This window comes from Procambarus clarkii, chromosome 58, assembly GCF_040958095.1.
Source record: "Procambarus clarkii isolate CNS0578487 chromosome 58, FALCON_Pclarkii_2.0, whole genome shotgun sequence".
Taxonomy (NCBI): Eukaryota; Metazoa; Arthropoda; class Malacostraca; order Decapoda; family Cambaridae; genus Procambarus; species Procambarus clarkii.
Window position 1 is genome coordinate 30,520,654 of NC_091207.1, and position 25,293 is coordinate 30,545,946.

A 25,293-nucleotide genomic window follows, 5' to 3' on the forward strand; every position below is an offset into this window, starting at 1 on the left:
GCTAGTCAAAACGTAACATAACAGATATGATTTCACAGAGTTTTTAACCTTTGCAAGTTTTTCAATGTTTTCTCTTCACTGGTGCTAAGTGAGTCAGACAAAATGTGACATTTCATTATTAGCCAGGCAATACGCTATTAGCTAGATAGTCAAAACATATAACACGCATTATTTCACAGGAATTTTTTCTAGCAAATATGCTTCCTTTAAGCAGTTCAACACATCAAACACCAGCAGTCTGCGAAATTCCCTTTAGTCAATAATCATCCTTTACAGTATTTCTTGACTAAAATAGCACTCCAAAACATAAGTGGTCATTTTTATTCTCACTGTCGCACTTATAGTCAATAATTTGTTTCGCAGAGTGACAAGTTATGCTTAGTGACGAGATTTCACGGAGAGCATAGTTTAAGAGAGTTCACACTGTAATAATTATGGTCATGGATATGTTATGTTATGTTTATGAAGATCATTACTTCACATTTTAACCATTTTTCTTGCCCCCAGCTTTTCAGTCTTCTCATATTCTTTTCAAATAAAGTTTGCTTACTGTTTTCCAGTAGATTGGCTTCACATTACATATATTAATCAATTTTCAAATTCAGTTCAGTTTCTTTTCAATATTACAGCTTTGTTGTTCCCTTGTCAGTATCTAGCTCAAGACCTCGTATTATCAATGTCATTAACACTACTATCATCAACCATGTATTGGATGTCTCAGACATTCAGTTAACAACTTAGTAAGTGTTTAATAAACGTGAGAATCACTTCATGTGCGTTCATTTTAGTTTAGTTTAAAGTTTTCCATCTTGAATTAATACTACTATCACAAACTATGTATTGGATAGCTCAGGCATTCAGTTAACAACTCAGTAAGTGAAAATCACTTCATGTGAGCTCATTTTTAGTTTAGGATAAGGTTTTTCCTTCGTAAAATACTATTATCATCAACCAGGTATTGAGTGGCTCAACCATTCAGTTTACAACTCAGTAACTGTTTACTGAACATAGATATCCCTCCATGTGACCTCATTTTTTTAGTTTAAAGTTTCTCCATCGTAAAAAAATAAAATATTACTATCACAAACCTTGTATTGACCAGCTCCGGCATTCAGTTTACAACTCAGGAAGTGTTTACTGAATGCAAAATCGCTACAGGTGTGGTCATTTAGTTTATAGTTTGTCAATCTTAAAATATTACTATCATCATCAACCATGCATTGGCTGGCTTAGTCTTTCAGTTTACAACTCAGTGAGTGTTTACTGAACGTGGAAATTGTCACATGTGTGAGCATTTAGTTTAGTTTTAAGTTTCACAATCTTAAATTAAATACTATCATTAACCCCGTATTGGGCTCTCGGGCATTCAGTTATCCACTCGGTAAGTGTTTACTAAACCTCGAAATCATTTCCTGTGTGCCCATTTTTTACTTGAACCCGTCTCCACTCCAAACCGGACCTGCGGTCCGAGTCGGGACCCCAGGTACTGACTGGTTTGGAGTGACTGTGGCTGGTGAATATGTGACTGGCACGCGTCGCTCTAGTCACATATTACACTACTCAGCTGTGGACATCTTCAAGAGGAAACTAGATTGTTTCCTCCAAGAAGTGCCGGACCAACCGGGCTGTGGTGGGTATGTGAGCGTGCGGGCCGCTCCAAGCAACAGCCTGGTAGACCTAACTCTCACAAATCAAGCTTGGCCTCGTGCCGGGATTGGAGAGTGGAAGAACTCCCAGAACCCCATCAACCAGGAACTCGGGACCACAGGATCACGTGCCCAGCATGTGTGTGTGTGTGCTCACCGAGTTGTGCTTGCAGGGGTTAAGCTCTGGCTCTTTGGTCCCGCCTCTCAACTGTCAATCAACTGATGTACAGATTCCTGAGCCTACTGGGCTCTATCATATCTGCATTTGATACTGTGAATGGAGTCGGCCTCCACCACATCACTGCCTAATGCATTCCACCTGTTAACTACTCTGACACTGAAAAAGATTTTTCCTAACGTCCCTGTGGCTCATTTGAGTACTCAGTTTCCACCTGTGTCCCCTTGTTCGCGTACCACCCCGTGTTAAACAGTTTATCTTTATCAACCCTGTCAATTCCTCTTAGAATTTTGTAGGTAGTGATCATGTCTCCCTTTACTCTTCTGTCTTCCAATGTCTTGAGGTGCATTTCCCGCAGCCTTTCTTCGTAACTAATGCCTCTTAGTTCTGAGACTAACCTAATGGCATATCTCTGGACTTTTTCAAGCTTCGCCTTGTGCTTGACATGGTACGGGTTCCATGCTGGGGCTGCATACTCCAAGATTGGTCTTACATATGTGGTATACAAGGTTCTGAATGACTCCTTACACAGGTTCCTGAAGGCAGTTCTGATGTTAACCAGCCTCGCATACGCTGCATATGTTATTCTTTTGATGTGGGCTTCTGGAGACAGGTTTGCTGTGATATCAACTCCTAGATTTTTCTCTCTTTCCGTTTCATGAAGTACTTCATCTCCCATTCTGTATCCTGTGTCTCGCCTCCTGTTTCCACTGCCTAGTTTCATTACTTGGGTTGAACTTTAGAAGCCATTTGTTGGACCATTCATTCAGTCTGTCTACGTCATCTTGTAGCCTCATACTATTTTAATCCGTCTTAATCCTACTCATAATTTTTGCATCATCAGCAAACAATGAGAGGAATGATTCTATACCATCTGGAAGATCATTTACATATATAAAAACAGTATGGGTCCAAGGACTGAACCCAGCGGGACTCCATTGGTGACGGCTCTCCAATCTGAGACCTCACCCCTCCCAGTGACTCGCTGTTTTCTGTTACTTAGGTACTCCCTTATCCAATGGAGTACCTTCCCTTTCACTCCTGCCTACATCTCCAGCTTTCGTACTAGTCTCTGGTGTGGTACTGTGTCAAAGGCTTTCTGGCAATCCAAAAATATGCAGTCTGCCCACCCCTCTCTTTCTTGTCTGATTCTTGTTGCTTGATCGTAGAATTCAATTAATCCTGTGAGGCATGACTTGCCATCCCCGAAACCATGTTGGTGTTGTGTCACAAGGTTTCTTCGCTCCAGATGTTCCGCTAGCTTTTTTCGCACAATTTTCGCCAATAGCTTGCATCGTATGCAAGTTAGGGACACAGACCTGTAGTTCAATGCTTCCTGTCTATCCCCCTTCTTGTATATCGGGACTACATTTGCCGTCTTCCAAATTTTTGGCAGTTCACCTGTTACCAGTGATTTGTTATACACCATGAAGAGTTGCAGGCACAGTGCTTCTGCTCCTTCCTTTAGTATCCATAGCGATATTCCATCTGAGCCTATAGCCTTTGTCACATACAACTGAAGCAAAAGCTTCCTTACATCCCCACTGGTAATCTCAAACTCCTCTAGTGGTGCCTGGTTAACTATTCCTTCTCTTATCACTGGTACTTCTCCTTGCTCTAATGTGTAGACTTCCTGGAATTTCTTATTGAGTTCCTCGCACACTTCTTTGTCGTTTGTAGTAAATCTGTCTGCCCCTATCCTCAGTTTCATTACCTGTTTCTTCACTGTTGTCTTTCTCCTGATGTGGCTGTGCAGCAATTTGGGATGAATCTTTGCCTTGCTTGCTATGTCGTTTTCATATTGCCCTTCTGCCTCTCTTCTCACCCTGACGTATTCATTCCTGGCTCTCTGGTATCCTTCTCTGCTCTTAAGTGTCCTGTTATTTCTATAGTTTCTCCATGCTCTTTTTATTTTGTTGCTTAGCTAGTTTACATCTCTTATTAAACCATGGGTTTCTCATCTGCATTTCATGTTTTATCTTTTGGCTCGTCATAAACTTTTCTGCCGCCTCCTTGCTCTTCTTCGTGATGTATTTCATCATGTCTTGGGCCGTCTTTCCTCTTAGCTCTGTTTCCTATGTTATATCCGTTTGGAATCATCTCATAGTTTCCCTTACGGAATGCTAGCCTTTTGCTTTCAGTACCCTTTCTCGAGTACTTTAACCCTTCTTCGACCAGACACTTAAACGTCAGTACACTGTGATCGCTCATTCCTACTGGGGCCTCGAAGTCAATTTCCCTTATGTCAGAGTCATTCTGAGTGAAGACTAGGTCGAGTCTCGCTGGTTCATCGTTTCGTCTCATTCTTGTGGGTTCCCTGACATGCTGGCTTAAAAAGTTTTTTGTTGCCTCCTCCAGTAGTTTAGCTCTCCATTTTTCCTCTCCTCCATGCGGTTCCTTGTTCTTCCAGTCTATCCTTCCGTGATTAAAGTCCCTCATGATGAGCAAATGGGATCGAATTCTACAGGCAGCAGAGGCTGCCCTATCAATTATATTGTTAACTGCCATGTTGTTTCTGTCATACTCTTGCCTAGGTCTTCTATCGTTTGGTGGAGGGTTTTATATCACTGCTACTACCACTCTTGGATCCCCACCGTCATGGTGCCTGTTATGTAGTTTCTAAACCTTTCACAGCCTGGAAAATCCATTCCTTTCTCATGAGTAGGGCCACTCCACCTCCTCCCCTACCCTCCCCTCTTTCCTTATTACAGATGTGTGTGTGTGTGTACTCACCTAGTTGTGCTTGCGGGGGTTGAGCTCTGGCTCTTTGGTCCCGTCAATCAACAGGTGTACAGGTTCCTGAGCCTATTGGGCTCTATCATATCTACACTTGAAACTGTGTATGGAGTCAGCCTCCACCACATTACTTCCTAATGCATTCCATTTGTCAACCACTCTGACACTAAAAACGTTCTTTTTAATATCTCTGTGGCTCATTTGGGCACTCAGTTTCCACCTGTGTCCCCTAGTGCGTGTTCCCCTTGTGTTAAATAGCCTGTCTTTATCAACCCTGTCGATTCCCTTGAGAATCTTGAATGTGGTGATCATGCCCCCCCTAACTTTTCTGTCTTCCAACGAAGTGAGTTTTAATTCCCGTAGTCTCTCCTCGTAGCTCATACCTCTCAGCTCGGGTACTAGTCTGGTGGCAAACCTTTGAACCTTTTCCAGTTTAGTCTTATGCTTGACTAGATATGGACTCCATGCTGGAGCCGCATACTCCAGGATTGGTCTGACATATGTGGTATATAATGTTCTGAACGATTCCTTACACAAGTTTCTAAAGGCCGTTCTTATGTTAGCCAACCTGTCATATGCTGCTGATGTTATCCTCTTGATATGAGCTTCAGGGGACAGGTCTGACGTGATATCAACCCCCAGGTCTTTCTCTCTCTCTGACTCTTGAAGTATCTCATCTCCCAAATGATACCTTGTATCTAGTTTCCTGCTCCCTACACCTATCTTCATTACATTACATTTGCTTGGGTAAAACTCTATCAGCCATTTGTTCGACCATTCCTGCAGCTTGTCCAGGTCTTCTTGAAGCCACAAGCTGTCCTCCTCTGTCTTAATCCTTCCCATAATTTTGGCGTCGTCAGCAAACATTGAGAGGAATGAGTCTATACCCTCTAGGAGATCATTTACGTATATCAGAAACAGGATAGGTCCAAGCACAGAGCCCTGTGGGACTCCACTGGTGACTTCACGCCAATCAGAGGTCTCACCCCTCACTGTAACTCTCTGCTTCCTATTGCTTAGGTACTCCCTTATCCACTGAAGCGCCCTACCAGTTACTCCTGCCTGTTTCTCCAGCTTATGCATCAACATTTTATGGTCTACTGTGTCAAAGGCTTTCCGACAGTCCAAAAAAATGCAGTCCGCCCATCCTTCTCTTTCTTGCTTAATCTTTGTCACCTGATCGTAGAATTCTATCAAACCTGTAAGGCAAGATTTACCCTCCCTGAACCCATATTAATGGGTTGTCTTCCATATTTCTGGTAGGTCTCCCGTTTCCAGTGACCTACTATACACTATGGCGAGTGGCAAGCAAAGTGCTCCTGCACACTCTTTCAATACCCATGGTGAGATTCCGTCCGGCCCAACAGCTTTTCTCACATCCAGCTCCAATAGGTGCTTCTTGACCTCATCTCTTGTAATTTCGAACCTTTCCAAGGTCACCTGGTTTGCTGCCACCTCTCCTAGCGCCGTGACTTCTCCCTGTTCTATTGTAAAGACCTCCTGGAACCTTTTGTTGAGTTCTTCACACACCTCTTTGTCATTCTCTGTGTACCTGTCCTCGCCCACCCTAAGTTTCATCACCTGTTCCTTCACTGTTGTCTTCCTCCTAATGTGACTGTGTAGTAGCTTTGGTTCGGCCTTGGCTTTATTAGCTATATCATTTTCATACCTTTTCTCAGTTGCTCTTCTCACACTAACATACTCGTTCCTGGTTCTCTGGTATCTCTCTCTACTTTCTGGTGTTCTGTTATTACGGAAGTCCTCTATGCCCTTTTGTTCAGCTCCTTTGCTTTGTGTGTGTGTGTGTGTGTGTGTGTGTGTGTGTGTGTGTGTGTGTGTGTGTGTGTGTGTGTGTGTGTGTGTGTGTGTGTGTGTTCACCTAGTTATGTTTGCGAGGGTTGAGCTCTGGCTCTTTGGTCCCGCCTCTCAACTGTCAATCAACTGGTGTACAGATTCCTGAGACTACTGGGCTCTATCATATCTACATTTGAAACTGTGTATGGAGTCAGCCTCCAACACAACACTATTTAATGCTTTCCATTTGTTTACTACCCTGACACTGAAAAAATTCTTCCTAACGTCTCTGTGGCTCATCTGGGTACTAAGTTTCCACCTGTGTCCCCTTGTTCGTGTTCCACCCGCGCTAAAGAGTTTGTCTTTGTCCACCCTGTCAATTACCCTGAGAATTTTGTAGGTGGTTATCATGTCTCCTCTTACTCTTCTGTTTTCTAGGGTTGTGAGGTTCAGCTCCTTTCGCCTTTCCTCGTAACTCATTCCTCTCAGTTCCAACTCTGATGGCATATCTCTGAATCTTCTATAACTTCGTCTTGTGTTTAACTAGGTATGGACTCCAGGCTGGAGCTGCATACTCCAGGATTGGTCTTACATAAGTGGTATACAGGGTCCTGAACGATTCCTTACACAAGTTTCTAAAGGCAGTTCTTATATTGGCCAGTCTAGCATATGCCGCTGATGATATCCTTTTGATGTGGGCCTCTGGGGACAGGTTCGGTGTGATATCGACCCCCAGATCTTTCTCTCTATTTGACTCTTATAGGATTTCACCTTCCAGATGGTACCTTGTGTTCAGCCTTGTGCTCCGTTCGCCTTATTTCATTACTTTACACTTTCCTGAGTTGAACTTTAGCAGCCATTTTCTAGACCATTCCTCCAGTTTGTCCAGGTAGTCCTGTAGTCTCTGTCTATATTCATCTGTTTTTATTCTTCTCATAATTTTTGCATCGTCAGCAAACATTGAGAGGAATGAGTCTATACCCTCTGGAAGGTCGTTTGCATATACTAGAAACAGGATGGGTCCGAGTACAGAGCCTTGTGGGACCCCGCCGGTGACATTTCGCCACTCTGATGCCTCCCCCCTCACCGTTACTCGCTGTTTCCTTTTGCTTAGATACTCCCTTATCCACTGGAACACCTTACACTTTACTCCTACTTGCTGCTCCAACTTTTGTAACAGCCTTTTGTGAGGTACTGTTTCAGAGGCTTTCTGACAGTCCAAGAAAATGCAGTCTGTCCACCCTTCTCTTTCCTGCCTAATTTTTGTTGCTTGGTCATAGAATTCTATTAGGCCTGTGAGGCCTGAGATTGTGTGTGTACTCATCTAGTTTTGCTTGCGGGGGTTGAGCTCTGACTCTTTGGTCCCGCCTGTTAACTGTCAATCAACTGGTGTACAGATCATATCTACATTTGAAACTGTGTATAGAGTCTCCACCACATCACTGCCTAATGCATTCCAAATGTTAACTACTCTGACACTGTAAAAGTTCTTTCCAACGTCCCTGTGGCTCATTTGGGTACTCAGTTTCCACTTGTGTCTCCTTGTTCACGTACCAACTCGTGTTAAACAGTTTATCCTTTTCAACCCTGTCAATTCCTCTGAGAATTTTGTAGGTTGTGATCATGTTTTCCCTTACTCTTCTGTCTTCCAGTGCCGTGAGGTGCATTTCACGCAGCCTTCCCTCGAAACTCATGCCTATTAGTTCTGGGACTAGCCTATTGGCATACGTCTGAACTTTTTTTTTTACGTGTGCATGTAAGCACGTACGTACATGTGCGTAGGTGTGTGCTTGTGGGTATGCGTGAGTGTATGTGCGTGTGCATATGTGCGTGTGTGAACTCACCTAGTTGTACTCACCTAGTTGTGTTTGCGGGGGTTGAGCTCTGGCTCTTTGGTCCCGCCTCTCAACCGTCAATCAACAGGTATACAGATTCCTGAGCCTATTGGGCACTATCATATCTACACTTGCAACTGTGTATGGAGTCAGCCTCCACCACATCACCTCCTAATGCATTCCATTTGTCAACCACTCTGACACTAAAAAAGTTCTTTCTAATATCTCTGTGGCTCATTTGGGCACTCAGTTTCCACCTGTGTCCCCTAGTGCGTGTGCCCCTTGTGTTAAATAGTCTGTCTTTATCTACCCTATCAATTCCCTTGAGAATCTTGAATGTGGTGATCAAGTCCCCCATAACTCTTCTGTTTTCCACCGAAGTGAGGTTTAATTCCCGTAGTCTCTCCTCGTAGCTCATACCTCTCAGCTCGGGTACTAGTCTGGTGGCAAATCATTGAACCTTTTCCAGTTTAGTCTTATCCTTGACTAGATATGGGCTCCATGCAGGGGCTGCATACTCCAGGATTGGCGTGACATATGTGGTATACAAAGTTCTGAATGATTCTTTACACAAGTTTCTGAATGCCGTTCGTATGTTGGCCAGTCTGGCACATGCCGCTGATGTTATCCTCTTGATATGGGCTGCAGGAGATAGGTCTGGCGTGATATCAACTCCCAAGTCTTTTTCTTTCTCTGACTCCTGAAGAATTTCCTCTCCCAGGTGATATCTTGTATTTGGCTTCCTGCTCCCTACACCTATCTTCATTACATTACATTTGGTTGGGTTAAACTCTAACAACCACTTGTTCGACCATTCCTTCAGTTTGTCTAGGTTTTCTTGAAGCCTCAAACAGTCCTCTTCTGTTTTAATCCTTCTCATAATTTTGGCATCGTCGGCAAACATTGAGAGAAATGAATCTATACCCTCTGGGAGATCATTTACATATATCAGAAACAAGATAGGACTGAGTACAAAGCCCTGTGGGACTTCACTGGTGATTTCACGCCAATCGGAGGTCTCACCCCTCACCGTAACTCTCTGCTTCCTATTGCTTAGGTACTCCCTTATCCACCGGAGCACCTTACCAGCTACACCTGCCTGTCTCTCCAGCTTATGTACCAGACTCTTATGCGGTACTGTGTCAAAGGCTTTCCGACAATCCAAGAAAATGCAGTCCGCCCAGCCCTCTCTTTCTTGCTTAATCTGTGTCACCTGGTCGTAGAATTCTATTAAGCCAGTCAGGTAGGATTTACCCTCCCAGAACCCATGTTGGCGATTTATCACGAAGTCCCTTCTCTCCAGATGTGCTACCAGGTTTTTCTCACGATCTTCTCCATCACCTTGCATGGTATACAAGTCAAGGATACTGGCCTGTAGTTCAGTGCCTCTTGCCTGTCGCTCTTTTTGTATATTGGGACCACATTCGCAATCTTCCATATTTCTGGTAGGTCTCCCGTCTCCAGTGACCTACTATACACCATGGAGAGTGGCAAGCAAAGTGCCTCTGCACACTCTTTCAGTACCCATGGCGAGATCCCGTCTGGACCAACAGTCTTTCTAACATCCAGATCCAGAAGGTGTCTCTTGACCTCCTCTCTCGTAATTTCGAACTCTTCCAAGGCCGCCTGGTTTACTTCCCTTTCTCCTAGCACAGTGACCTCACCTTGTTCTGTTGTGAAGACCTCTTGGAACCTCTTGTTGAGTTCATCACACACGTCTGTCATTCTCTGTATACCTGCCCTCGCCTATTCTAAGTTTCACTACCTGTTCTTTCACTGTTGTTTTCCTTCTGATATGACTGTGGAGTAGCTTTGGTTCGGTCTTGGCTTTGTTTGCTATATCATTTTCATAACTTTTCTCTGCTTCTCTTCTCACCCTGACATACTCATTCCTGGTTCTCTGGTATTTCTCTCTGCTTTCTGGTGTTCTATTATTCCGGAAGTTCCTCCACGACCTTTTGTTCAGTTTCTTTGCTTCCATACATGCCCTATTATACCATGGCTTCTTCTTTTGCTTCTCGGATTTTTCCTTTTGGGCCGGGATGTGTCTGCTTACTGCCTCCTGACACTTTTGGGTGACATAGTCCGTCATATCTTGTACAGACTTAGCTCTGTGGTCAGTGTCCCAAGGTATTTCCCTTAGGAAGCTTCTCATCTTCTCATAATTTCCCTTTCGGTATGACAGCCTTTTGTTTCCTAGTTCTTTTTCGGGGGGGATAATTCCTAGCTCTACCAGGTACTCAAAGTTCAATACACTGTGATCACTCATTCCCAAGGGTGCTTCCATCTTGACTTCCCTTATATCCCACTCATTTAGGGTAAATATCAGATCAAGCATTGCTGGTTCATATTCTCCTCTCATTCTTGTTGGATCCTTGATGTGCTGGCTTAGAAAGCTTCTTGTTGCCACGTCCAACAGCTTAGCTCTCCATGTTTCTGGTCCTCCATGCGGGTCTCTGTTCTCCCAATCCATCTTCCCATGATTGAAGTCTCCCATGATTAGTAGTCCAGATCCATTCCTGCTAGCAACAGAAGCTGCTCTCTCTATTATGTTAATGGTGGCCATATTGTTTCTATCATATTCCTGTCTGGGTCTTCTGTCATTTGGTGGTGGATTATATATGACTACGACATAATTTTTTGCCCTCCAGTTGTTATTGTTCCTATTATGTAGTCACTTAAACCTTCACATCCCTAAACAACCAACTCCTCAAAATCCCAGCCTTTTCTTACCAGCAGGGCTACACCACCACCACCTCTTCATTCTCTCTCTTTCCTCATAACATAATAGTCCTGAGGGAACACTGCATTTGTTATTGTTTTCGTCAGCTTTGTTTCTGAGAGAGCTATTATGTCTGGGTTTTCTTCTAGTACCCATTCTCCAAGTTCATTTGCTGTATGTGAGTTAACTAAGGTTAGGTTGGGTTTGAATATAGTATTGATAGTATTGAATAGGGAGTAATAAACAAGGTAATATACAACACCGCATGTGTCCAAGATAGCTACCAAATTCCTCACGTAATGACATCACGCAACACCTGACGTTACACACAGCTGTGAGATTTTACACATTCGCACTAATGACACCTACAGCGGTACGTGTGTGTATTATAGTATATATATATATATATATATATATATATATATATATATATATATATATATATATATATATATATATATATATATATATATATATATATATTATATATATATATATATATATATATATATATATATATATATATATATATATATATATATATATATATATATATATATATATATATGTTGTACCTAGTAGCCAGTACGTCGTACATGGCCTACTATGCAAGGCCCGATTTGCCTAATAAGCCAAGTTGTCCTGAATTTATATATTTTTCCCAAATTTGTTCTTATAAAATCGTCGGTTATCATCCCGATTGTCTCGTCCACTGGTACGTTGGTGAACAGCGATTCTACGTCCAACGAGAAGTCGCCAAAGGAATTTGTTGACTTACTGCGGGGCGCACGGGCCACAGGAATAAGAGCCTCGTTGGACGTAGAATCGCTGTTCACCAACGTACTAGTGGACGAGACAATCGGGATGATAGCCGACAGAGTGTATCGTGATCCAGCCTGTACTCCTCTTGACATACCAGAAAATATCCTAAGGAAACTACTCCAAGCTTGTACTAAAGAGGCACCCTTCTTGAGCCCGGATGGGCACATGTATAAGCAAGTAGATGGGGTCGCCATGGGTTCTCCCCTAGGTGTCCTGTTTGCAAACTTCTACATGGGTACCATCGAGCAAAAAGTCTTAGTCGACATGAACTTGAAACCGGCCATATACTGCAGGTATGTTGACGACATTTTTACACAGGTACCTGATGTCAGACATCTGCAGGAGCTGAAGGAGGCGTTTGAGCGGAGTTCCGTGCTGCATTTCACTTACGAGATGGAAAAGGATGGGAAGCTGCCCTTTCTAGATGTAACAGTCATGGAAAAGAGCGGAGGTTTCCACACTGCAGTCTACACTAAGGAAACGAACATAGGAATGTGCCTAAATGCCAAAAGCGACTGCCCAGATAGGTACAAGAGGAGTGTTGTTAACGCATATGTCGACCGTCCTCTCAGCCACAGCTCAGAATGGAAGCAAGTCGACGAAGAACTCTGTAGGGTAAGGCAGGTCCTAGTCAACAACGGCTTCTCCAATGGTTTCGTCGAAGACATCATAAGAAGGAAAGTGAAACGCCATGCAACCTCTGAAGAGACAACCAACACAACACCTATACCCCCTATTAGACTATTTTACAGGAACTTCTTTTCCACAGCTCATAAAATGGAGGAAAGGGTCCTGAAAGATATCGTTAATAGAAACGTTATCCCTACAGACAAAAATCAGAGGACACAACTGACGATTTACTATAAAACGAGAAAAACGGCCAGCCTACTCATGAGAAACTCTCCAGACACAAAACAGAACGCTTTAAAAGAGACCAACGTCGTCTATGCCTTCAAATGCCCTCTTGGGGACTGTAAGCTCCAAAAAACCCAGTATATAGGCATGACAACAACATCTCTTTCTAGGCGTTTAACGATGCATAAGCAACAGGGCTCCATTAAGGAACATATAATCTCTTCCCACAACCAAACCATCGCCAGAGAAATCCTAGTAAACAACACAGAAATCATCGATAGATACAGCGATAGCAGGCGGCTTGACGTTTGCGAGGCACTACACATCAAGAAGTCAACACCAGCAATCAACAGCCAATTAATGCACAACTATATTCTACCCACCTCAAGACTCCGCTCCATTATAGAAGCATCAAGAAATATGGACCAATAGGCTTTCTACAATCACTTCTATTCAATACCCATTGTTTCGTGTTCTGTCTTTCTGTCTTGTGTTGATGAAATTAATACCTTATTAAATACCACCTCACCCCATCCACCTCACTCAAATGTAGATATAAACAAATCGGAGATGTGTAAGTTCTATTCAGTTGTGTATGTGTAAAGTCTTTGAAAATGTAATAAGTTTTACGAAACGCGCTCAAGTGTCGCGTCAGACTAGAAATAAAAATGAATTTTGGAGAATTGATTTTTGAATTACCTCCAACAGTGAAAAGATATATATATATATATATATATATATATATATATATATATATATATATATATATATATATATATATATATATATATATATATATATATATATATATATATATATATATATATATGTCGTACCTAGTAGCCAGAACGCATATCTCAGCCTACTATGCAAGGCCCGATTTGCCTAATAAGCCAAGTTTTCATGAATTATTGTTTTTTCGACTACCTAACCTACCTAACCTAACCTAACCTAACATTTTCGGCTACCTAATCTAACCTAACCTATAAAGATAGGTTAGGTTAGGTTAGGTAGGGTTAGTTAGGTTCGGTCATATATCTATGTTAATTTTAACTCCAATAACAAAAAATTGACCTCATATATAATGAAATGGGTAGCTTTATCATTTCATAAGAAAAAAATAGAGAAAATATATTAATTCATGAAAACTTGGCTTATTAGGCAAATCGGGCTTTGCATAGTAGGCTGAGAAGTGCGTTCTGGCTACTAGGTACGACATATATATATGTCGTACCTAGTGCGTACCTATGTTGACTTCTATATCAAGAAGTCAACACCAGCAATCAACAGCCAATTATTGCACAACTATATTCTACCCACCTCAAGACTCCGCTCCAATATAGAAGCATCAAGAAATATGGACCAATAGGGCAATATGGACAATCGACTTGAGAATGGTCCAGGACGGACCGAAACGTCGTCGTCCCTTCAATTTCTAGTGTGTGGTCTGGTCAACATGGACCAATAGGCTTTCTACAGACACTTCTATTCAATATCCATTGTTTCGTGTTCTGTCTTGTGTTGATGAAATTAATACCCTATTAATACTCTTGTTCTGTCTTGTGTTGATGAAATTAATACCCTATTAATGCCACATCTTGTTCTGTCTTGTGTTAATGCCACATCACCCCTTCCACCTCACTCAAATGTAGATATGAAATCGGAGATGCGTAAGTTCTATTCAGTTGTGTATTTGTGAACTAAAGTCTTTGAAAATGTAATAAGTTTTACGAAACGCGCTCGTGTCGCGTCAGACTAGAAATAAAAATGAATTTTGGAGAATTGATTTTTGATTTACCTCCAACAGTGAAAAGAAATGTACGAAAGATTGAGAAAATTCGTGTTAGAATTATTAATCTTACTTTTTCGGTCATATTTAATAATATATATATATATATATATATATATATATATATATATATATATATATATATATATATATATATATATATATGTATATATGTCGTACCTAGTAGCCAGAACTCACTTCTCAGCCTACTATTCAAGGCCCGATTTGCCTAATAAGCCAAGTTTTCCTGAATTAATATATTTACTATAATTTTTTTCTTATGAAATGATAAAGCAACACTTTTCTCTATGTATGAGGTCAATTTTTTTTTATTGGAGTTAAAATTAACGTAGATATATGACCGAACCTAACCAACCCTACCTAACCTAACCTAACCTATATATATAGGTAAGGTTAGGTTAGGTAGCCAAAAAAAGCTAGGTTAGGTTAGGTTAGGTCGGTTAGGTCGACGAAAAAACATTAATTCATGAAAACTTGGCTTATTAGGCAAATCAGGCCTTGCATAGTAGGCTGAGAAGTGAGTTCTGGCTACTAGGTACGACATATATATATATATATATATATATATATATATATATATATATATATATATATATATATATATATATATATATGTCGTACCTAGTAGCCAGAACTCACTTCTCAGCCTACTATTCAAGGCCCGATTTGCCTAATAAGCCAAGTTTTCCTGAATTAATATATTTACTATAATTTTTTTCTTATGAAATGATAAAGCAACCCTTTTCTCTATGTATGAGGTCAATTTTTTGTTATTGGAGTTAAAATTAACGTAGATATATGACCGAACCTAACCAACCCTACCTAACCTAACCTAACCTATATTTATAGGTAAGGTTAGGTTAGGTAGCCAAAAAAAGCTAGGTTAGGTTAGGTTAGGTAGGTTAGGTAGACGAAAAAACATTAATTCATGAAAACTTGGCTTATTAGGCAAATCGGGCCTTGAATAGTAGGCTGAGAAGTGCGTTCTGGCTATTAGGTACGACATATATATATATATATATATATATATATATGTCGTACCTAGTAGCCAGAACGCACTTCTCAGCCTACTATGCAAGGCCCGATTTGCCTAATAAGCCAAGTTTTCATGAATTAATTGTTTTTCGACTACCTAACCTACCTAACCTAACCTAACCTAACTTTTTCGGCTGCCTAACCGAACCTAACCTATGAAGATAGGTTAGGTTAGGTAGGGTTGGTTAGGTTCGGTCATATATCTACGTTAATTTTAACTCCAATAAAAAAAAACTGACCTCATACATAATGAAATGGGTAGCTTTATCATTTCATAAGAAAAAATTTAGAGAAAATATATTAATTCAGGAAAACTTGGCTTATTAGGCAAATCGGGCCTTGCATAGTAGGCCGAGAAGTACGTTCTGGCTACTAGGTACGACATATATATATATATATATATATATATATATATATATATATATATATATATATATATATATATATATATATATATATATATATATATATATATATATATATAAATGTGTGTGTATGTATATGTATATGTATATATATATATATATATATATATATATATATATATATATATATATATATATATATATATATATGTATATATATATATATATATATATATATATATATATATATATATATATGTATATATATATATATATATATATGTATATGTATATGTATATGTATATATATATATATATATATATATATATATATATATATATATATGAATGAAAACTCACACCCCAGAAGTGACTCGAACCCATACTCCCAGTAGCAACGCAACTGGTAACTACAGGGCGCCTTAATCCACTTGACCATCACGGCCGTCAAAAGGAAGTGATAGCCGAGGCTATTTGAGCCACTTCCCCGACGGCAACTCGGATGGTAATCTTGGGCATAGCATTTCACCAAATCACCTCATTCTTTGGGGCACACGTGAGGAACACAAATGCGAACAAGCCTGAATGGTCCCCAGGACTATATGCGAATGAAAACTCACACCCCAGAAGTGACTCGAACCCATACTCCCAGTAGCAACGCAACTGGTAACTACAGGGCGCCTTAATCCACTTGACCATCACGGCCGTCAAAAGGAAGTGATAGCCGAGGCTATTTGAGCCACTTCCCCGACGGCAACTCGGATGGTAATCTTGGGCATAGCATTTCACCAAATCACCTCATTCTTTGGGGCACACGTGAGGAACACAAATGCGAACAAGCCTGAATGGTCCCCAGGACTATATGCGAATGAAAACTCACACCCCAGAAGTGACTCGAACCCATACTCCCAGTAGCAACGCAACTGGTAACTACAGGGCGCCTTAATCCACTTGACCATCACGGCCGTCAAAAGGAAGTGATAGCCGAGGCTATTTGAGCCACTTCCCCGACGGCAACTCGGATGGTAATCTTGGGCATAGCATTTCACCAAATCACCTCATTCTTTGGGGCACACGTGAGGAACACAAATGCGAACAAGCCTGAATGGTCCCCAGGACTATATGCGAATGAAAACTCACACCCCAGAAGTGACTCGAACCCATACTCCCAGTAGCAACGCAACTGGTAACTACAGGGCGCCTTAATCCACTTGACCATCACGGCCGTCAAAAGGAAGTGATAGCCGAGGCTATTTGAGCCACCTCGGCTATCACATAATTTATCAGTATTGTGCAGCCTGTGATCCCTGCCTGGCTGGATACTCATACCAAGGTAGTTTTCATGTGTCCGGACACCGGAGATAAGGTGGTATTATTTATTTAACTTAGGAGATATATATTTTTTGAAATGTTGTCAAATTAACGGCTACATCTTCCTTTATTCAGACATATAGATTTTTAAGGTTAATTAAAATATAAGGAAACTAATTATACAATTTATTGGCTTCACACTCAGAGCCATCAAGTAATTATCAAAATGCATATATCTTCGTTTTCACTTTAGTTATATTTATGACAAAGTATTTTAAATGTAGCCTATATTTCTACCTTTCTGATGACATTAAAACTTTCGTTTATTATAATATCTAGATCAAACTAACATTGGTTTTCAAAAGGTTGTTTTATCCATCAATGGAGAGCATCAGCCAAGAAACCTTTTTTAAAATATGAATATCTTTCCTCACTCAATAAGATCTAAGCTCTGAATAAAACGCAAAAAACAACTTGATTGTAACCTATAGGTTACAATCAAGTCGTACAATCTTACTTACTCTCACTCACTATCATATTCTTACTCACTCTCACTCTCACTTACTCCTACTCACTCTCAGTCACTCTTACTAACTCTCACTCACTCTTACTCACTCTCAGACACTCTTACTTATTCTTACTCACTCTCACTCACATCTCTCGTCCTAGGTTTTTCAATTTGGTATCAATATGTTCGCAATAGAATTCTCTAGAGGAGTAAATGAATATAAACTACAAAAGCCAGGCTTACCACCCACAGCAAACAGAGAAAGTGAGAGTGTGCTACCCGGGAGCGCCCAAGAGCGATAAAAAGTGCACACTCTTTTCACTTTGGTCACCTCAATTTTCGTCCTAGGGCTTTCATTTTGATATCAATGTCTTCACAATAGAATTTCCAATAAGAGTATATGCATATAATGTAAGAAACAGCTGCACGCTCTATCCGCCGACGTGATGAATGTATGCCTCGGGTACCAGAAAGAGAGAGCTGTACGTGCCACCCCAAGGCCCCTCTCATTACATTAGAGCGTGCGGTAATACTGAAAAGTGTATACTCTTTCAACTTTGTCACCTCAATTCTCGTCCTAGGTTTTTCAAATGGGTATCATTGGGTTCGCAAGAGAATTCTCTACAGGTCTAAAGGCATATAAACTCCAAAAGCCCGGTTTACCATCCACAACAAACAGAGAAAGCGAGAGCGTGTTACCCGGGAGCACACAAGAGCGATAAAATGTATACACTCTTTTCACTTTATTCACCTCAATTGTCATCCTATTTCTTTCATTTTGGTATCAATGTGTTTGCAGAGAATTCGCAACAAGTGTATATGCATAAAAGGTCAAAATCTGCAGCGCGCTCCACCCGCCGACGTGATGAAAGCAGGCCGCATTACCCAGAAGAGTGCCATGCAGTGCCTGGCCTTCCACTGGAGAGCATGGTAATACTGAAAGGTGTATACTCTTTTCCAACTTTGTCACTTCAATTCTCGTCCTAGTTTTTAAATTTGGTATCAATGTCTTTGCAATAGAATTCTCTACAGGTTTAAATGCATATAAACTCCAAAAGCACGGCGTACCATCCACACAAAACAGAGAAAGTGAAAGAAAGTAACCCGGTAGCGCTCAAGAACAATGTAATGTGTACACTCTTTTCACTTTGGTTACCTCAATTCTCATCATAGGTCTTTCATTTTGGTATCAATGTGTTCGCAATTGTATCTACTGGCATTTTACCCTTTGCTTGGAGCTGAAGGGTTTCAGGCTCACCATGCTGCAATCTGATAGTACCACAGGTGTATACCCCATCTTCAAGCAGCAATTCACTTATTCAAACCGACTTATAATAGTTATCCATATATAAATGATAACCTTTGTTTTTCAGTAGTTCAAAGCGGGAAGACGTTGGCGCGCAGTTTAAAATCAGCCCAAAAAGATCGGATAAAAACCTGAATTTTAGCAAAGATTTAAAATTGTGATGCCATACTTCGTCATTAGTGGACACTTAGCAGCTAAACGTTTGACTCCATACTTCGTCATCAGTGGGCGAAAGTGTTAGCTAATTAGAAACCTGTCATATGAAGAAAGATTGTCAAAGCTTAAATTACATTCTCTACCCAGCAAACACAGAACGTTTGTGGACGTTTTTAAATGGTGTCACAAAGGTAATACTGTAACTATTGTCATAAATACATATTTCTGACGTCCTTAAAACGATTAGGTATAAATAAAAACATATTATACTTACTCATCTCTCTCATTTCATATTTTCCTGCAATGTATTTGTTATCATTTTATTAATTCTGCTAGAATTTACCTACTTAAAATTATGTGTTAGATTAAGGACCTGCCCGAAACGCTGCATGTACTAGTGGCTTTACAAGATTGTAAATATTCCTGAGGCACAGTTTTTTAAGATTTATGTAAAAATTTAAAAATAATAGTGAATGCTATGGAATTATAATGTTTTCATGCTGTATATTTAAGAATAGACAATTTTCAGTCAACATTTTTTTTTTACTTTAGTAAACAAAAAACCTATCCAATTTACGTTCTTATTACATAAATATAACATTTATATGACGTCAATGTAACGTTATTTACACGACATCATTACATTATTATGATGTTATATTAACGTATAATTCCTGTATGAATACCTGAATATTATATTGAACTTTAAACCTTGTTTTAAACCTTGTAAAGTTATCATAAAACTTGGAATAAGACGGTAAGCATGCTTTACTTACGAAAATATAGAAACAAATAAACAAAAACATTTTAACATAAAAAACATACACATAACATAAATTAACTACTATGCATGGGAGTTAATTGGAACTCTGTAATATTGCATACATGAACCTTGAGGTACAAACACAGTGTATTTATCCATGCAGCTCTTTCCTAAATCTATTTTTTTCAAATTTTTATACTTTGTTTCGAGTTCTGTCTTGTGTTGTTACTTTTTAATTATTACCCCTATTAATATCCCCTTTGTTATGTCCATTCATCCTATTGTACACCTCTGCCATATGTCACTCCTTATTCTTCGCCTTTCTACCCACCAAACATTTTCGTGTTTTCAAAACGTCTTAAAAACGACATTTCATTGTTTTGGGCACGTTTTAAATTACTTTTAAAATACGTATTTTGAGAATTTGTAAAGACGACTTTAAATCGTGAGGTCAAAACGTTTTAATAAAACGTATTTTAAATGTCATGATATAACATTTTGGAGCAAAGGTAGAATTTATTAGGTATAATTATCTTTATTGCATATAAAAAGATAGAAACAGAGAGGAGAGAGAGAGAGCAGAGAGAGAGAAAAAGGAGAGACGAGAGAGGAAGACAGAAGGGGAAGAGAGGGAATAAAAGAGAGAGAGAGAGAAAATGAGAGGAAGAAAGAAGCAGAAAAAGTGAGAAGAGAGAGAAGAAGAGAGGGAAAGAGAAGAAGAAGAGAGAGATATAAGGGGAGAGAGAAGAGAGAGAGAGAGGAGAGAGAAAAGATAGAGGAGAGAGAAAGAGAGAGAGGGAAAGAGAGAGAGAAGGAGAGAGAGAGAGAGAGATAGAGAGAGAGAGAGAGGAAAGAAAGAAGAATATGAGAGAAAGAAGAAAAAGAGTGAGCAGAGAGAAAGAAAGAGGAAAGAGAGAAGAATATGAGAGAGAGAAGAAAAGAGTAAACAGAGAGAGAGAAGAAGAGGAGAGAGGTAGAAGAGAGAGAAAAGAAGAGTGGCTGGTGGCAGGCGGTGGTGGCTGGTGACTGGCGGTGGTGGCTGGTGACTGGCGGTGGTGGCTGGTAGTGGGCGGTGGTGGCTGGTAAAGGCGGTGGTGGCGGCTGGTATCGGGCAGTGGTGGCTGGTGGCGGGCGGTGGTAGCTGGTGGCGGGCGGTGGTGGCTGGTGGCGGTGTAACACCGTAAAGGTGCTTGGTAAATCCTACCTGACTGGCCCCAAGCCAGTCAGGTAGGATTTACCCTCCCAGAACCCATGTTGGCGATTTATCACGAAGTCCCTTCTCTCCAGATGTGCTACCAGGTCTTTCTCACGATCTTCTCCATCACCTTGCATGGTATACAAGTCAAGGATACTGGCCTGTAGTTCAGTGCCTCTTGCCTGTCGCTCTTTTTGTATATTGGGACCACATTCGCCATCTTCCATATTTCTGGTAGGTCTCCCGTCTCCAGTGACCTACTATACACTATGGAGAGTGGCAAGCAAAGTGCCTCTGCACACTCTTTCAGTACCCATGGCGAGATCCCGTCTGGACCAACAGTCTTTCTAACATCCAGATCCAGAAGGTGTCTCTTGACCTCCTCTCTCGTAATTTCGAACTCTTCCAAGGCCGCCTGGTTTACTTCCCTTTCTCCTAGCACAGTGACCTCACCTTGTTCTGTTGTGAAGACCTCTTGGAACCTCTTGTTGAGTTCATCACACACCTCTTTGTCATTCTCTGTATACCTGTCCTCGCCTATTCTAAGTTTCACTACCTGTTCTTTCACTGTTGTTTTCCTTCTGATATGACTGTGGAGTAGCTTTGGTTCGGTCTTGGCTTTGTTTGCTATATCATTTTCATAACTTTTCTCTGCTTCTCTTCTTACCCTGACATACTCATTCCTGGTTCTCTGGTATTTCACTCCGCTTTCTGGTGTTCTATTATTCCGGAAGTTCCTCCACGACCTTTTGTTCAGTTTCTTTGCTTCCATACATGCCCTATTATACCATGGATTCTTCTTTTGCTTCTCGGATTTTCCCTTTTGGGCCGGGATGTATCTGCTTACTGCCTCCTGACACTTTTGGGTGACATAGTCCGTCATATCTTGTACAGACTTAGCTCTGAGGTCTGTGTCTCAAGGTATTTCCCTTAGGAAGCTTCTCATCTTCTCATAATTTCCCTTTCGGTATGACAGCCTTTTGTTTCCTAGTTCTTTTTCGGGGGGGATAATTCCTAGCTCTACCAGGTACTCAAAGTTCAATACACTGTGATCACTCATTCCCAAGGGTGCTTCCATCTTGACTTCCCTTATATCCCAATCATTTAGGGTAAATATCAGATCAAGCATTGCTGGTTCATATTCTCCTCTCATTCTTGTTGGATCCTTGATGTGCTGGCTTAGAAAGCTTCTTGTTGCCACGTCCAACAGCTTAGCTCTCCATGTTTCTGGTCCTCCATGCGGGTCTCTGTTCTCCCAATCCATCTTCCCATGGTTGAAGTCTCCCATGATTAGTAGTCCAGATCCATTCCTGCTAGCAACAGAAGCTGCTCTCTCTATTATGTTAATGGTGGCCATATTGTTTCTATCATATTCCTGTCTGGGTCTTCTGTCATTTGGTGGTGGATCATATATGACTACGACAATAATTTTTTGCCCTCCAGTTGTTATTGTTCCTATTATGTAGTCACTGAAACCTTCACATCCCTAAACAACCAACTCCTCAAAATCCCAGCCATTTCTTACCAGCAGGGCTACACCACCACCACCTTTTCCTTCTCTCTCTTTCCTCATAACATAATAGTCCTGAGGAAACACTGCATTTGTTATTGTTTTCGTCAGCTTTGTTTCTGTGAGAGCTATTATGTCTGGGTTTTCTTCTAGTACCCATTCTCCAAGTTCATTTGCTGTATGTGAGTTAACTAAGGTTAGGTTGGGTTTGAATATAGTATTGATAGTATTGAATAGGGAGTAATAAACAAGGTAATATACAACACCGCATGTGTCCATGATAGCTACCAGATTCCTCACGTAATGACATCACGCAACACCTGACGTTACACACAGCTGTGAGATTTTACACATTCGCACTAATGACACCTAAAGGTTCGGTCATATATATATATATATATATATATATATATATATATATATATATATATATATATATATATATATATATATATATATATATATATATATATATATATATATATATATATATATATGTCGTACCTAGTAGCCAGAACGCACTTCTCAGCCTACTATGCAAGGCCCGATTTGCCTAATAAGCCAAGTTTTCATGAATTAATGGTTTTTCGGCAACCTAACCTACCTAACCTTACCTAACCTAACTTTTTCGGCTACCTAACCTAGTCTAACCTATAAAGATAGGTTAGGTTAGGTTAGGTAGGGTTGGTTAGGTTCGGTCATATATCTACGTTAATTTTAACTCCAATAAAAAAATTGACCTCATACATAATGAAATGGGTAGCTTTATCATTTCATAAGAAAATAATTAGAGAAAATATATTAATTCAGGAAAACTTGGCTTATTAGGCAAATCGGGCCTTGAATAGTAGGCCGAGAATTGTGTTCTGGCTACTAGGTACGACATATATATATATATATATATATATATATATATATATATATATATATATATATATATATATATATATATATATATATATATATATATATATATATATATATATATATATAACTGAAAACTCACACCCCAGAAGTGACTCGAACCCATACTCCCAGAAGCAACGCAACTGGTATGTACAAGACGCCTTAATCCACTTGACCATCACGACCGGACATAATGAGGTGATAGCCTAAGCTATTTGAACCACCCCACCGCCGGCACTCGGATAGTAATCTTGGGCATAGCATTTTACCAAATCACCTCATTCTTTGGGGCACACGTGAGGAACACAAATGCGAACAAGCCTGAATGGTCCCCAGGACAATATGCAACTGAAAACTCACACCCCAGAAGTGACTCGAACCCATACTCCCAGGAGCAACGCAACTGGTATGTACAAGACGCCTTAATCCACTTGACCATCACGACCGGACATAATGAGGTGATAGCCGAGGCTATTTGAACCACCCCACCGCCGGCACTCGGATAGTAATCTTGGGCATAGCATTTTACCAAATCACCTCATTCTTTGGGCCACACGTGAGGAACACAAATGCGAACAAGCCTGAATGGTCCCCAGGACAATATGCAAGTGAAAACTCACACCCCAGAAGTGACTCGAACCCATACTCCCAGGAGCAACGCAACTGGTATGTACAAGACGCCTTAATCCACTTGACCATCACGACCGGACATAATGAGGTGATAGCCGAGGCTATTTGAACCACCCCACCGCCGGCACTCGGATAGTAATCTTGGGCATAGCATTTTACCAAATCACCTCATTCTTTGGGGCACACGTGAGGAACACAAATGCGAACAAATCCGGTCGTGATGGTCAAGTGGATTAAGGCGTCTTGTACATACCAGTTGCGTTGCTCCTGGGAGTATGGGTTCGAGTCACTTCTGGGGTGTGAGTTTTCAGTTGCATATTGTCCTGGGGACCATTCAGGCTTGTTCGCATTTGTGTTCCTCACGTGTGCCCCAAAGAATGAGGTGATTTGGTAAAATGCTATGCCCAAGATTACTATCCGAGTGCCGGCGGTGGGGTGGTTCAAATAGCCTCGGCTATCACCTCATTATGTCCGGTCGTGATGGTCAAGTGGATTAAGGCGTCTTGTACATACCAGTTGCGTTGCTTCTGGGAGTATGGGTTCGAGTCACTTCCGGGGTGTGAGTTTTCAGTTGCATATTGTCCTGGGGACCATTCAGGCTTGTTCGCATATATATATATATATATATATATATATATATATATATATATATATATATATATATATATATATATATATGTGGTACCTAGTAGCCAGAACGTCGTACATGGCCTTCTATGCAAGGCCCGATTTGCCTAATAAGCCAAGTTCTCCTGAATTTATATATTTTTCCCAAATTTGTTCTTATAAAAATACATATCTGTCCATTTCATTATGTATAAGTTAATTTGTTTAAATTTGAGTTAAAACTAACGTAGATATATGACCGAACCTAACCAACCCAACCTGACCTAACCTAACCTATCTTAACCTAACCTAAACTAACACAACTAAGTCAATAATTTATGTTCTTAATATAATATAATAATAACAATTCAAATAAATTAATTGGAAACAATTTATTGAAAAAAAGAAAATCACTCGGCCTATTAGGCAAATCGGACCTTGCATATTAGAACGAAAAGTGCGTTCTGGCTACTAGGTACAACATATATATATATATATATATATATATATATATATATATATATATATATATATATATATATATATATATATATATATATATATATATATATATATATATATAAGAACAAGCCTGAATGGTCCC